This window comes from Engystomops pustulosus, chromosome 2 (assembly GCF_040894005.1).
Source record: "Engystomops pustulosus chromosome 2, aEngPut4.maternal, whole genome shotgun sequence".
Taxonomy (NCBI): Eukaryota; Metazoa; Chordata; class Amphibia; order Anura; family Leptodactylidae; genus Engystomops; species Engystomops pustulosus.
The window spans coordinates 46817558-46833484 of NC_092412.1; positions in this window are offsets into that span (position 1 = coordinate 46817558).

Here is a 15927-nt window from a genome sequence, read left to right on the forward strand (position 1 = left end):
TTGTACTGAGGAGAGGCTTCTGTTGGCAGACTCTGCCCTAATGCCCCCACTGGTGGAGGCTGCAGTGATGGTTGACTATGTGGAACTTTCTCCCATCTCCCTTCTGTATCGCTGGAGCTCAGCCACAGTGATCTTAGGGTTTTTCTTTACCCGTCTCATCAAAGCTCTTCTTCTACTATTGCTTAGTTTGGCTGGATGGCCAGGTCAAGGAAGAGTTGTGGTCATCCAAAACTTCTTCCATTTAGGGATTATGAAGGCCACTGTGCTCTTAGGAATATTGAGTGTTGCAGAAATTCCTTTGGGTTCTTAGCCAGATCTGTGCCCATGCCACAATTCTGTCTCAGTGCTCCTTGGGCAGTCCCTTAGACCTCATGATTCTCATGTAGTCTGACATGCGCTGTGAGCTGTGAGGTGTGTGCCTTTCCTAATCAAGTCCAATCAGTTTTATTGAACACAACTGGACTCCAATGAAGGAGGAGAACCTTCCCAAGGAGGATCAGAAGGTAATGGACTGCATGTGAGTTAAATATAAGTCACAGAAAAGGATCGGAATGCTTATGACCGTGTGATATTTCAGTTTTTCTTGTTTAATAAATTAGTAAAAACATCTACATTTCTTTTTCTTCTGTCAAGATAGGGTGCAGAGTGGACATCAATGAGCAAAAAAAAAGAACTTTTTTGATCTTACCATTTAGCTCCATTTAAGCAAAGAGTGAAAAATGTAAAGAGTCTGAATTCTTTTTGAACCCACTGTATGTCCTCTTTGGTTTTGTATAAGAAGGTCTCTTCCAATGACGGTAAACCTTTTGAGCTTGGTGTGTCGATTTGTTGCTTCTAGAAAAATGTTCTTCTACAAATGTTGTAATATTTGTAGCTCAAGTTCTCTTCCCCCAATATTGCTGAGTGGTAGCTATGGTGGGTACACTGGAAACAGGGTGAGATTTTGGTAGCTGCCGTAAGATAATGTTTATTTTTCCATGTACAGAGCTCTGTGTGTAACAAATTGCACTTCATAGTGATGGCATTTAATTTTCCATGTCGTGTACTGGGAAGCTGGAAACCAAATTTAGTGAAAATGGTGAAAAAACGCATTTGCGCCGTTTTCTTGTGGGCTTGGATTTTACGGCTTTCACTGTGTGCCCCACATGACATGTCTACTTTATTCTTTGGGTGGGTGTGATCATGGGAATACCAAATTTGTATAGGTTTTATGATGTTTTCATACATTTACAAAAATTAAAACCTCCTGTACAAAAATTATTTTTTTGATTTTGCCATATTCTGGCGCTAATAAATTTTTCATACTTTGTTGAACGGAGCTGTGGGTAGTGTTATTTTTTTGAAACTTTTGATGATGTTTCCAATGCTGCCATTTTTAGGACTGTACAATCTTTCGATCACTTTTTATAGAATCTTTTATATTTTTTTATTATGCCAAAAAAGTGCCATTTTTGAGTTTGGGCGCTATTTTCCATTACCGCGTTAAATGCATTGAAAACCGTTATTATACTTTAATAGATCGGGCATTTTCGGACACGGCGATACCTAATGTGTTTATGATTTTTACTGTTCATTTATATTTATATCAATTCTAGGGAAAGGGGGTGATTTGAGTTTTTAGGTTTTTTTATTATAATTTTTTTTTTAACTTTTTTTTATTTTTACTATTTTGCAGACTCCCTAAGGTACTTTAACCCTAGGTTGTCTGATCGATGCTATCATAAACTGCCATATTACAGTTTTCAGAAACTACGATCCTCAGTAGGATGGCGACGCCCATGCAATATGCAGCAAAGACTTACCAGCTATGGAGAGGGCTCACGGGACCCGACGTGCGCCGTAGTAGTAGTAAGGGGTTAAGGAGCACACATCTGTAATGGTTTTCCTATCTCCCTGTAGTCACTGGAATCAACCTTGAATCAACACTGCTTCTGTATAACAGGGGTACAAACTTGAATATTCAAAAATGAACTTCTTATTGTTAAACACACACAAGGTGCCAAATAAAAGCAAAGTATTCGTTACCAAAGTTTAAAGTGATTTGTAAAGCGCTGCAGAATTTTATGGTGCTATATAAAGATTATTATTAGAGATGAGCGAACACTAAAATGCTCGGGTACTCGTTATTCGAGACGAACTTTTCCCGATGCTCGAGTGCTCGTCTCGAATAACGAACCCCATTGAAGTCAATGGGAGACTCGAGCATTTTTCAAGGGGACCAAGGCTCTGCACAGGGAAGCTTGGCCAAACACCTGGGAACCTCAGAAAAGGATGGAAACACCACGGAAATGGACAGGAAACAGCAGGGGCAGCATGCATGGATGCCTCTGAGGCTGCTTAATCGCACCATTATGCCGAAATTATGGGCAACAGCATGGCCATGACAGAGTGACAGAATGAAGCTAGATAGCATGTAAAACATCCAATAATTGACCCTGACACTATAGGGGACGGCATGCAGAGGCAGAGGCAGCGGCAGCAGGCTAGAGAGTGGCATGGCGACATACCCTAATTGGACTCAGGCTTCAAACCAATGGGTGGCAGAGAGGAACCAAAGGAGGTGAGCAAGAAGCGCTCAAATAATATCGGTACATGATAAAAGTTTGCCAGTATATTTTGTGGATTACACAGCAGGGTGGCGACAAAGTTAACATGGAAGCCATGAAAACAACCCAAAATTCTGCCTGACACAGCTCGTTTGATAAGGGGACCATGTATGCTTACAGTTCATGCCAGTCGCTGCACTGGCTGCCAGTCTCCTTTCGAATACAGTTTAAAATAATAATAACCCTCATCCATAAAGCTCTGTATAATGCTGCACCCCCCTACCTCTCCTCTCTTATCTCAGTCTATCGCCCAACCCGTGCTCTTAGATCCGCCAGTGATCTTAGATTAACCTCTACCCTAGTGCGGACCTCCCACTCGCGTCTCCAAGACTTCTCTAGAGCTGCACCAATTCTATGGAATGCTCTGCCCTGGACTATCAGACTAATACCTAACCTCCAAAGTTTCAAACGTGCTCTTAAAACCCATTTCTTTAGGCAAGCCTATAACACTCATTAACTGCATGAAGTTTTAACTCTTCTACTAACCCGTCCTGTGTCGTCCTCCCATCTGTTATCCAGCAACCAACAGGCACCAGACTTCTCTGCAGTCCCATTCACCCTGGACCTGGTATATAAGATGACGGCTGAGTGGTTCAAGCGACAGCAATTCCATTTATTATATTTTTTTCTATTCCCTAAGAAGAATGGCTTGACCATTAAATATTCTTTTACCTCGTGTTACCCCATCATCTTCATAAACCGTAAGCTCTGGCGAGCAGGGACCTCACTCCTGTTGTTCCATACAAATGTTGTGCTCTGTTACATTACATTTGTATTTGTTTCCTATGATTTGTAAAGCGCTACAGAATATGATGACGCTATATAAATAAAGATTATTATTATTATTATTATGGAGGCAGTGAACTAGTAGTAGATTAAAGGTGCTGCAACTATGTTAGTTGGATCTTGGGATGGAGCTGGCGCTCTGCAGCCAGGCGAGCTTTTGCCAATCCAAGCCCCTGTCTCTAGGCTACTCCCCAAACAGCACTTCTAAGAACCTTTTGTATAAGATCAAGTGTAGTAGCGTTCTTATAAGTTTAGGATATGGCGGGTGAGGGGAATGTAAACAGATGCGCAAGAAGCGCTGAAATAATATCCCTAAATGGTAAAAGTTTGCAAGTATATTTTGTGGATTACACAGCAGGGTGGCGACAAAGTTAACAACTTTGATGTGGAATGCCCTGTAATAGCTCTTGGGCGGTGTGCCTTTTATCGCCTAGGCTCAGCAGTTTCAGCACCGCCTGCTGTCGCTTAGCGACGGCACTGCTGCTGTGCCTAGAGCTACCGACTGATGGCGCCATGCCCACGGATGGTAATTCGGAGGAGGAGGAGGTGGAGGAGGGGTGGGAGGAGGTATAGTAGGCCTTTGAGACCTGGACCGAGGTAGGCCCCGCAATTCTCTGCGTCGGCAGTATATGACCAGCCCCAGGGTCAGACTCGGTCCCAGCCTGCACCAAGTTAAGTGTAGTAGCGTTCTTATAAGTTTGGGATATGGCGGGTGAGGGGAATGTAAACAGATGCGCAAGAAGCGCATGATGCGCATGGAGCTGGCGCTCCGCTGCCAGGCGAGCTTTCGCCAATTCAAGCCCCTGTCTCTAGGCTACTCCCCAAACAGCACTTCTAAGAACCTTTTGTATAAGATCAAGTGTAGTAGCGTTCTTATAAGTTTAGGATATGCCGGGTGAGGGGAATGTAAACAGATGCGCAAGAAGCGCATGATGCGCATGGAGCTGGCGCTCCGCTGCCAGGCGAGCTTTCGCCAATTCAAGCCCCTGTCTCTAGGCTACTCCCCAAACAGCACTTCTAAGAACCTTTTGTATAAGATCAAGTGTAGTAGCGTTCTTATAAGTTTAGGATATGCCGGGTGAGGGGAATGTAAACAGATGCGCAAGAAGCGCATGATGCGCATGGAGCTGGCGCTCCGCTGCCAGGCGAGCTTTCGCCAATTCAAGCCCCTGTCTCTAGGCTACTCCCCAAACAGCACTTCTAAGAACCTTTTGTATAAGATCAAGTGTAGTAGCGTTCTTATAAGTTTAGGATATGCCGGGTGAGGGGAATGTAAACAGATGCGCAAGAAGCGCTGAAATAATATCCCTAAATGGTAAAAGTTTGCCAGTATATTTTGTGGATAACACAGCAGGGTGGCGACAAAGTTAACAACTTTGATGTGGAATCCATGAAAACAACCCAAATTTCTGCCTGACACACCTCGTTTGATAAAGGGACGATGTATGGAGGCAGCTATATGGACGACTTTTGGAGGTAGCAATGGAGACAACGTGTGGAGGCTGCTATGGAGACAATTTAATTTGGATAGTGCCTGTATGTGGCAGTCCCAAACATTTTTCAAACCAGAGGAGCAGGTAGGTGGCCCTCCAGTAAAATGGAATAGATTGAGTGCCTGTATGTGGCAGTCCCAAAAATGTTTCAAACCAGAGGAGCAGGTAGGTGGCCCTGCAGTAAAATGGAATAGATTGAGTGCCTGTATGTGGCAGTCCCAAAAATTTTTCAAACCAGAGGAGCAGGTAGGTGGCCCTCCAGTAAAATGGAATAGATTGAGTGCCTGTATGTGGCAGTCCCAAAAATGTTTCAAACCAGAGGAGCAGGTAGGTGGCCCTGCAGTAAAATGGAATAGATTGAGTGCCTGTATGTGGCAGTCCCAAAAATGTTTCAAACCAGAGGAGCAGGTAGGTGGCCCTGCAGTAAAATGGAATAGATTGAGTGCCTGTATGTGGCAGTCCCAAAAATTTTTCAAACCAGAGGAGCAGGTAGGTGGCCCTCCAGTAAAATGGAATAGATTGAGTGCCTGTATGTGGCAGTCCCAAAAATGTTTCAAACCAGAGGAGCAGGTAGGTGGCCCTGCAGTAAAATGGAATAGATTGAGTGCCTGTATGTGGCACTCACAAAAATTGTTTCAAACAGAGGACCGGGTAGGTGGCCCTCCAGAAAAATTAAATGCATGAAGTACTATAGCAAGAGCCAGTGGGCCCTGTCAAAAAATAGCCATTTTCCTCTGCTTTACTGTACAAAGAGGAGGAGAAGGAGGAAAATGAGGAGGAGGAGGAGTGGATCAATTATTCAGGTTGAGCTTCCTTCACCTGGTGGAGATTGGAAATTCTGAGAAATCCAGCCTTTATTCATTTTAATAAGCGTCAGCCTGTCAGCGCTGTCAGTCGACAGGCGTGTACGCTTATCGGTGATGATGCCACCAGCTGCACTGAAAACCCGCTCGGACAAGACGCTAGCGGCAGGGCAGGCAAGAACCTCCAAGGCGTACAGCGCCAGTTCGTGCCACATGTCCAGCTTTGAAACCCAGTAGTTGTAGGGAGCTGTGTGATCATTTAGGACGATGGTATGGTCAGCTACGTACTCCCTCACCATCTTTCTGTAAAGATCAGCCCTACTCTGCCGAGACTGGGGACAGGTGACAGTGTCTTGCTGGGGTGACATAAAGCTGGCAAAAGCCTTGTAAAGCGTACCCTTGCCAGTGCTGGACAAGCTGCCTGCTCGCCTACTCTCCCTCGCTACTTGTCCCGCAGAACTACGCACTCTGCCGCTAGCGCTGTCAGAAGGGAAATACTGTTTCAGCTTGTGCACCAGGGCCTGCTGGTATTCATGCATTCTCACACTCCTTTCCTCTGCAGGGATGAGAGTGGAAAGATTTTGCTTGTACCGTGGGTCCAGGAGAGTGAACACCCAGTAATCGGTGCTGGAATAAATTCTTTGAACGCGAGGGTCACGGGATAGGCAGCCTAGCATGAAATCTGCCATATGCGCCAGAGTACCAACGCGTAAGAATTCACTCCCCTCACTGGCCTGACTGTCCATTTCCTCCTCCTCCAACTCCTCCAACTCCTCTTCTTCTGCCCATACACGCTGAACAGTAAAGGACTCAACAATGGTCCCCTCTTGTGTCTCACCAACATTCTCCTCCTCTTCCTCCTCATCCTCCTCCACCTCCACCTCCTCCGATATGCGCTGAGAAACAGACCTGAGGGTGCTTTGGCTATCAACAAGGGAATATTCTTCCCCTGTCTCTTGTGACGAGCGCAAAGCTTCCGACTTCATGCTGACCAGAGAGTTTTTCAACAGGCCAAGCAGCGGGATGGTGAGGCTGATGATGGCGGCATCGCCACTGACCATCTGTGTTGACTCCTCAAAGTTACTCAGCACCTGACAGATATCAGACATCCACGTCCACTCCTCATTGTAGACTTGAGTAAGCTGACTGACCTGACTACCAGTTCTGGTGGAAGTTGACATCTGGCAGTCTACAATCGCTCTGCGCTGCTGGTAAACTCTGGATAACATGGTCAGTGTTGAATTCCACCTCGTGGGCACGTCGCACAACAGTCGGTGAGCGGGCAGTTGGAGGCGGCGCTGCGCTGCCCTGAGAGTGGCAGCATCTGGGCTGGACTTCCTGAAATGCGCACAGATGCGGCGCACCTTCGTGAGCAAATCAGACAGATTGGGGTATGTCTTGAGGAAACGCTGAACTATCAGATTTAACACATGGGCCAGGCATGGCACATGTGTCAGTCTGCCGAGTTGCAGAGCCGCCACCAGGTTACGGCCGTTGTCACACACAACCATTCCCGGCTTGAGGTTCAGCGGTGCCAGCCACAGATCAGTCTGCGCCGTGATGCCCTGTAATAGCTCTTGGGCGGTGTGCCTTTTGTCGCCTAGGCTCAGCAGTTTGAGCACCGCCTGCTGTCGCTTAGCGACGGCACTGCTGCTGTGCCTAGAGCTACCGACTGATGGCGCCGTGCCCACGGATGGTAGTTCGGAGGAGGAGGTGGAGGAGGGGTGGGAGGAGGAGGAGGCATAGTAGGCCTGAAACACCTGGACCGAGGTAGGCCCCGCAATCCTCGGCGTCGGCAGTATATGAGCAGCCCCAGTGTCAGACTCGGTCCCAGCCTCCACCAAGTTAACCCAATGTGCCGTCAGCGATATATAGTGGCCCTGCCCGGCAGCACTCGTCCACGTGTCCGTGGTCAGGTGGACCTTGTCAGAAACGGCGTTGGTCAGGGCACGGATGATGTTGTCTGACACGTGCTGGTGCAGGGCTGGGACGGCACATCGGGAAAAGTAGTGGCGGCTGGGGACCGAATACCGAGGGGCGGCCGCCGCCATGAGGTTGCGAAAGGCCTCGGTCTCTACTAGCCTATAGGGCAGCATCTCCAGGCTAAGCAATCTGGAGATGTGCACATTAAGGGCTTGGGCCTGCGGGTGGGTTGCACTATATTTGCGTTTCCGCTCCAGCATCTGGGGTATGGAGAGCTGAACGCTGGTGGATGCTGTGGAGGATCGTGGAAGCGACGATGGGGTTTTTGTGGCAGGGTCCTGGGCAGGGGGCTGACTAGCAGCTGACACAGGGGAAGGAGCAGTGGTGTGCACGGCCGGAGGTGAACGGGCTTGTTGCCACTGAGTGGGGTGTTTAGCATTCATATGCCTGCGCATACTGGTGGTAGTTAAGCTAGTAGTGGTGGAACCCCTGCTGAGCCTGGTTTGGCAAATGTTGCACACCACAGTCCGTCGGTCATCCGGTGTTTCCTTAAAGAACCTCCAGACTTCTGAAGATCTAGCCCTCGCCGCAGGAGCCCTCGCCACGGGAGCTTCACTAGTTGACACATTTGGCGCTGATGCACCAGCTCTGGCCCTGCCTCTCCGTCTGGCCCCACCACTGCCTCTTCCAACCTGTTCTGGTCGAGGACTCTCCTCCGTCTCAGAAGCACTGTGTTCACCCGGCCTCTCAACCCAGCTTGGGTCTGTCACCTCATCATCCTCCGATCCCTCAGTCTGCTCCCCCCTCGGACTTCCTGCCTTGACAACAACTTCCCCACTGTCTGACAACCGTGTCTCCTCATCGTCGGACACCTCTTTACACACTTCCACTACGTCAAGAAGGTCATCATCACCCACAGACTGTGACTGTTGGAAAACCTGGGCATCGGAAAATTGCTCAGCAGCAACCGGACAAGTGGTTTGTGACTGTGGGAAGGGTCCAGAAAACAGTTCCTCAGAGTATGCCGGTTCAAATGCCAAATTTTCCTGGGAGGGGGCAGACTGGGGGGGAGGAGGCTGAGGTGCAGGAGCTGGAGGAGTGGCGATTTCGGTGACATGGGTGGACTGCGTGGAAGACTGACTGGTGGTGGACAAATTGCTCGAAGCATTGTCAGCAATCCACGACATCACCTGTTCGCACTGTTCTGGCCTCAACAGTGCTCTACCACGAGTCCCAGTAACTTCAGACATGAACCTAGGGAGTGTAGCTCTGCGGCGTTCCCCTGCTCCCTCATCAGCAGGTGGTGTCTCACCCCGCCCAGGACCACGGCCTCTGACCCCTGCAGTAGTTGGACGCCCACGTCCCCGCCCTCGTCCTCTACCCCTAGCCCTCGGGTTAAACATTTTTAAAATGAGAGTTATAACTTTCTTTTTTTTTTTACTTTTTTTTGTTTTTTTTTGTGTTTTTTTTTTTTTTTTGTGTTTTTTTTTTTTTTTTGAGTTTTTAAAACCAAACAATGCTATCCTATTGCTATGGCTATTTTCTAGCCAAGTATCAAAGCACACTACTATGCCAGATGAGATGACACTGAGTTAGTGCCTAATTGAAATCCAACCCCTACTAAATTTTCCCACTTCGGTCTTTGCTATGGATATGTGCGTCACTAAGCGCAGAACACAGCGGTCGCAAGTCTCACTACAAATTGCTCAGAATTGGCTAGTACATGCACTGCAGAAAGTACAGCCACCAGCAGATCAACCAGAAATCAAATATATAGAACGCTACTGTATGCGTAAGTAAGCTCTTTGTATTTTCCTATGGCTATTTTCTAGCCAAGTATCAAAGCACACTACTATGCCAGATGAGATGACACTGAGTTAGTGCCTAATTGAAATCCAACCCCTACTAAATTTTCCCACTTCGGTCTTTGCTATGGATATGTGCGTCACTAAGCGCAGAACACAGCGGTCGCAAGTCTCACTACAAATTGCTCAGAATTGGCTAGTACATGCACTGCAGAAAGTACAGCCACCAGCAGATCAACCAGAAATCAAATATATAGAACGCTACTGTATGCGTAAGTAAGCTCTTTGTATTCTCCTATGGCTATTTTCTAGCCAAGTATCAAAGCACACTACTATGCCAGATGAGATGACACTGAGTTAGTGCCTAATTGAAATCCAACCCCTACTAAATTTTCCCACTTCGGTCTTTGCTATGGATATGTGCGTCACTAAGCGCAGAACACAGCGGTCGCAAGTCTCACTACAAATTGCTCAGAATTGGCTAGTACATGCACTGCAGAAAGTACAGCCACCAGCAGATCAACCAGAAATCAAATATATAGAACGCTACTGTATGCGTAAGTAAGCTCTTTGTATTCTCCTATGGCTATTTTCTAGCCAAGTATCAAAGCACACTACTATGCCAGATGAGATGACACTGAGTTAGTGCCTAATTGAAATCCAACCCCTACTAAATTTTCCCACTTCGGTCTTTGCTATGGATATGTGCGTCACTAAGCGCAGAACACAGCGGTCGCAAGTCTCACTACAAATTGCTCAGAATTGGCTAGTACATGCACTGCAGAAAGTACAGCCACCAGCAGATCAACCAGAAATCAAATATATAGAACGCTACTGTATGCGTAAGTAAGCTCTTTGTATTCTCCTATGGCTATTTTCTAGCCAAGTATCAAAGCACACTACTATGCCAGATGAGATGACACTGAGTTAGTGCCTAATTGAAATCCAACCCCTACTAAATTTTCCCACTTCGGTCTTTGCTATGGATATGTGCGTCACTAAGCGCAGAACACAGCGGTCGCAAGTCTCACTACAAATTGCTCAGAATTGGCTAGTACATGCACTGCAGAAAGTACAGCCACCAGCAGATCAACCAGAAATCAAATATATAGAACGCTACTGTATGCGTAAGTAAGCTCTTTGTATTCTCCTATGGCTATTTTCTAGCCAAGTATCAAAGCACACTACTATGCCAGATGAGATGACACTGAGTTAGTGCCTAATTGAAATCCAACCCCTACTAAATTTTCCCACTTCGGTCTTTGCTATGGATATGTGCGTCACTAAGCGCAGAACACAGCGGTCGCAAGTCTCACTACAAATTGCTCAGAATTGGCTAGTACATGCACTGCAGAAAGTACAGCCACCAGCAGATCAACCAGAAATCAAATATATAGAACGCTACTGTATGCGTAAGTAAGCTCTTTGTATTCTCCTATGGCTATTTTCTAGCCAAGTATCAAAGCACACTACTATGCCAGATGAGATGACACTGAGTTAGTGCCTAATTGAAATCCAACCCCTACTAAATTTTCCCACTTCGGTCTTTGCTATGGATATGTGCGTCACTAAGCGCAGAACACAGCGGTCGCAAGTCTCACTACAAATTGCTCAGAATTGGCTAGTACATGCACTGCAGAAAGTACAGCCACCAGCAGATCAACCAGAAATCAAATATATAGAACGCTACTGTATGCGTAAGTAAGCTCTTTGTATTCTCCTATGGCTATTTTCTAGCCAAGTATCAAAGCACACTACTATGCCAGATGAGATGACACTGAGTTAGTGCCTAATTGAAATCCAACCCCTACTAAATTTTCCCACTTCGGTCTTTGCTATGGATATGTGTGCCACTAAGAGCTAAACACAACGGTAGCAAGTCCCCCTGCTAATTCCTCACAAAATGGTACTAGATGCAAATTAAAATAAAAAAAGTAGAACGTTATTGTAGCCCTAAGAAGGGCTGTTGGGTTCTTTGAGAATCACTCCTGCCTAACAGTAAGCTAATAGAACACCCTAACGCTTTCCCTGACCAGCAGCAGCTCTCTCCCTAGCGGCATCCAGACACAGAATGATCCGAGCAGCGCGGGCAGCGGCTAGTCTATCCCAGGGTCACCTGATCTGGCCAGCCAACCACTGCTATCGACGTGTAAGGGTACCACGTCATGCTGGGTGGAGTGCAGAGTCTCCTGGCTTGTGATTGGCTCTGTTTCTGGCCGCCAAAAAGCAAAACGGCGGGAGCTGCCATTTTCTCGAGCGGGCGAAGTATTCGTCCGAGCAACGAGCAGTTTCGAGTACCCTAATGCTCGACCGAGCATCAAGCTCGGACGAGCATGTTCGCTCATCTCTAATTATTATTATTATTATTTTTTTTTTTAAACAGTAAAGAGGGGAATAGGTAAAAAGCCCATAGGTGCCATGGGTCTATTCTACCCTTTCTAACATGTGGACAGTTTTAGTTTATCTCCCCCATTGTCTGCTGGATGTAGTTCCTAGTGGAGACTTTTGGAAATCCTTATCAATACACATTATCACATTGGGAAGTGTTTTGTTTTTTAGCTGATTTTGTATTTCCATCACCATTTATTTCTATATTTTATCTTGATGACTGAAGAATATGAGTGCGGCTTTGGCCCTTGTAGTCAGTGGTATAGGAGTGAGTATACAGAGGTCACACAACCATCGTGGCACTATGTCTATCAGGACCTGGCTGTACATTGTGAGTTCGGAGCTATACTGTTCATGTCACTGTATACAACATACATATTTTCCTGAACGTTTTCACAACTATTATTTAATTAAGTGATGCAAACATCAGCTGTTCCCAGCAATTACCCATCTGCTGCTCTATAATCTGCAAATTAATCACATCTCCAATCTGTTCTCACTTCACAGTACCGGCTACGAGAAGCGGAGGGATAGGGCTACTCCTAAAATATCTGTAGTACTGTAGTAATAGTGAGGTCTCACATAACGGTCACGGTGAGAGTTAGGAGTGGCTGAAAGTTATGCTGGTTTTTATCTACATATTGGGGCTTATTTACTAAGGGTCCCGCGGACGCATTTTCGTCGGGTTTCCCAACTTTTCGGGGGTCGCGCCGGGGATTGTGTCGAAATTGCGCCGGCTTTCACATGACATTAATCGGGGGAGGGGGCGACGGATTCAGACCACACGTGGGATTTAACATTTCAATTTTTGTCACAAGTCATGCACTTACATGCACCGGGAGGAAGAAGGTGAACTCCGGCGAACCTAATCGGGGAAAGCGACACATGCAGGAAATCGCACAATCTTCATGACTCGCGGCAGAGTTCATCCTCGTCAGACAGTCCGGATCAGGGATCGCGCAGGGACCGGGTAAGTAAATGTGCCCCAGAAAAAATGGATCCCTACACTATACTGATGAGGAAAAATGAATCCAAAACAACACTGTCAACAGTTGGGTGTCAAATTTTTTTGGAAGAGAACAACTGATCTGGCTACTATCCCACGTCATGTCACTAGGCTTCCTGAAAGTAGGGCATTGATTAATAAAGAGTTGCCTTATTAAAAGTAGCGCTGAAGCAAAGTTTTCCTTTTTTACACCCTGGGAATCTACTATCAGAACTAGATCTAGTAGTCCTAAACTGTAAAAACTTTATTTTAGTAATATGTAAATTACTGGGGTGTGGGGTAGCCTTAGTTCCCAGTTCCCGGCCAGGCTAGTACAAGCCCCAGTAGCCTCTACAGTTAATTTATATATTACTAAAATAAAGTTTTTAACAAGTTGGATTAGGTTCCAGGATTATTAAATTACAGAATAGGGCAGAGGCAGCAGGAGGAAACTACAATAAGATCTACTTCTGATTATTCATGGTAGGTTTCATTTAGCTCACAAGCTCACATGTCCAATTCCTTCAGGTTCAGCATGACCATTATAGGACCTGCTCTATAACATGCAGAATGTCCAGAATAGGACCTGCTCTATAATATGCAGCATTTCCAGAATAGCACCTGCTCTATAACATGCAGCATGATGATAATATGACCTGCTCTATAACATGCAGCATGACCATAATATGACCTGCTTTATAACATGCAGCATGACCATAATAGGACCTGCTCTATAATATGCAGTGCATCCAGAATAGAATGTGCTATATAATATGCAGCACCACAATGTAAATGTGCACATTGGGACTAGCCAGTCTCTTTCAGTTGACATGGATGAGGTGAGCAGTATTCACCCAGCCTATGTGATCTGGGCTGCAAGCAACAACACATGACCTACATTTGTGGCCTGCATGAACACACAGAGGACTTACTCTGAGATCTCTGCTGACTTCCATATTGTTAACAAATGGACAGGGGCCACTGAGGTTTCAGATTAAAAAGAAGCCCGAAGCAAAGCGGAAGAGGAGGAGCAGTGAGTCACAGCAGCTAGGTCTCTATCCAGCAGCACAAAGAGGACTACAAAAAACATATATAAAGGGAGAGTTATCTTAAGCCGACACTCCTGCAGCAGCATATGATAGCCGTCACACTCCACTTTGTCGTTCCGGATACATCAAGTGGCTAAGGCCTCTTGATGTATCCTGCGAGTGGCGCGTCCAGGGAGCAAAACAATGCCAGGTCTGAACAAAAAGGAATGCCCTGTGCCCACATGGTGTGGAGGTGGCGTATTCACAAGAACACACAAAGAGGGGAGAACCTCCAGCTTCATGCAAATAACCTATACCCCCCCTAATAAACTAAGGGGAGGTGTCCAGGAGAGGACAGTGTCTCTCTAGAAGAAACTGGAGATACAAAGGAATAGACAATCACTCTATCATTTCATTGAAGTGACTAATCAATACTCATCCGCTACTGATAACTTTAAAAACAATCACAATTCATGACATGAGCACCTTTTATTTAAACTTTAATAATAATAAAAGTGAAGTTTCATATGAAAAAAAAGGGTGGTCAGCCCCACGGCATTGATGAGTATTCACTATAATTTGTGATTACCGTATAGACTTGAGTATAAGCCGACCCAAGTATAAGCCGAGGCCTCTAATTTTACCACAAAAACCTAGGAAAACCTATTGACTCTAGTATAAGCCGAGGGTGGGAAATGCATTGGTCACAGTCTCCCGAGTATATAGCCTGTCGGACCCTGCCCCCGCGTATAAAGCCTGCCAGCCCATATCCCCCAGTATATAGCCAGCCCTCCTGCCCCAGTATATAGCCAGCCCCCTGCCCTAGTATATAGCCAGCCTACTGCCCCAGTATATAGCCAGCCTACTGCCCCAGTATATAGCCAGCCCCCTGCCCTAGTATATAGCCAGCCTACTGCCCCAGTATATAGCCAGCAATGGGGGAAGCCGGAAAGGTTAGTTTTGAAATTTTATTTTTTTTTTACTTGAGTATAAGCCGAGTTTGGGTTTTTAGCACATTTTTTTTGTGCTGAAAAACTAGGCTTATACTCGAGTATATATTTCACCACTTCTAAGCCAGAAAGGCAGCATAGAAGCGGTGATAAATCTCCCCCATAGACTGCAGTTGAAAAATTAAAATGATCAGGTGGCTTTACCACAGTTATACAGTATTTCTACACTGTTGTGGTTGCCCATGCTCAGGCTGTAAGAGCTTTGATACCAAGACTTAAAAAATCTGTAGGAAATCTGTGTAGTTTTGCCTTGTGGTTCTTGGCCATTCCGCATACTTTGGTACATGTGGGGAATCTTAGATTAGTTTTATGAATGTAATAAATGATTTCCACTATACTCCAGCCATTTCACCCTCATTGTAACAGTGATGAGAAAAGCCGACCAATATCTCCAAAAATTAAACATATTTAAATTCAGGGACAAATTAAAGTGAAGCCTCCGAAATATTCTTCCAGCTCATTATCTCCGTCTCCTGCCTCCCGCAGTAACACTAGAACATGAAAGGAATCTGAAAGCAAATAACCAGCAATTATATATAAATTGCTTTCCGTGTTCACTTTATTTTCCATTTCTTATGACCCTTTAGATATTTTATTACAGAGGGTTTTCTAATTAATTGTAGTTTGAGATGGAATTTTACAAACAATTAATTTAGTAGGACCGGGGGGTTTCCTCCTTTGGGAATAAAGTGATTACATGACATTATGAGAACTGAATGAAAAATCTGATTGATTTTTACATGTTTAACCAGTTCAGGGCTCGGGAAGGTCATTGCTGAGATCAGCAGGACAGAAATATATTGTATAAGTCCATGGTTGTATTTTTTTTACTAATGGACCATTATTACTATTATGTAGAAATTGCTGTTAGGAGGTATCAGTGTTATTATATGTGCAGTTATGAATTACTATGTAAGAACAGGGCATAATGATCTCCTACAGATTAGATCCATTCATTGCCTTTAACATCCGTAGAGAAGCAGTAAAGATGAAAATATGTTCTATTCATTTCCATCACGGACTCCCCCCATGACATCTAATGAGCACCGGGTTATGGCTGTTTCTGTATCGGTCAGGAGGGAAGACCTTGATGTACTGTG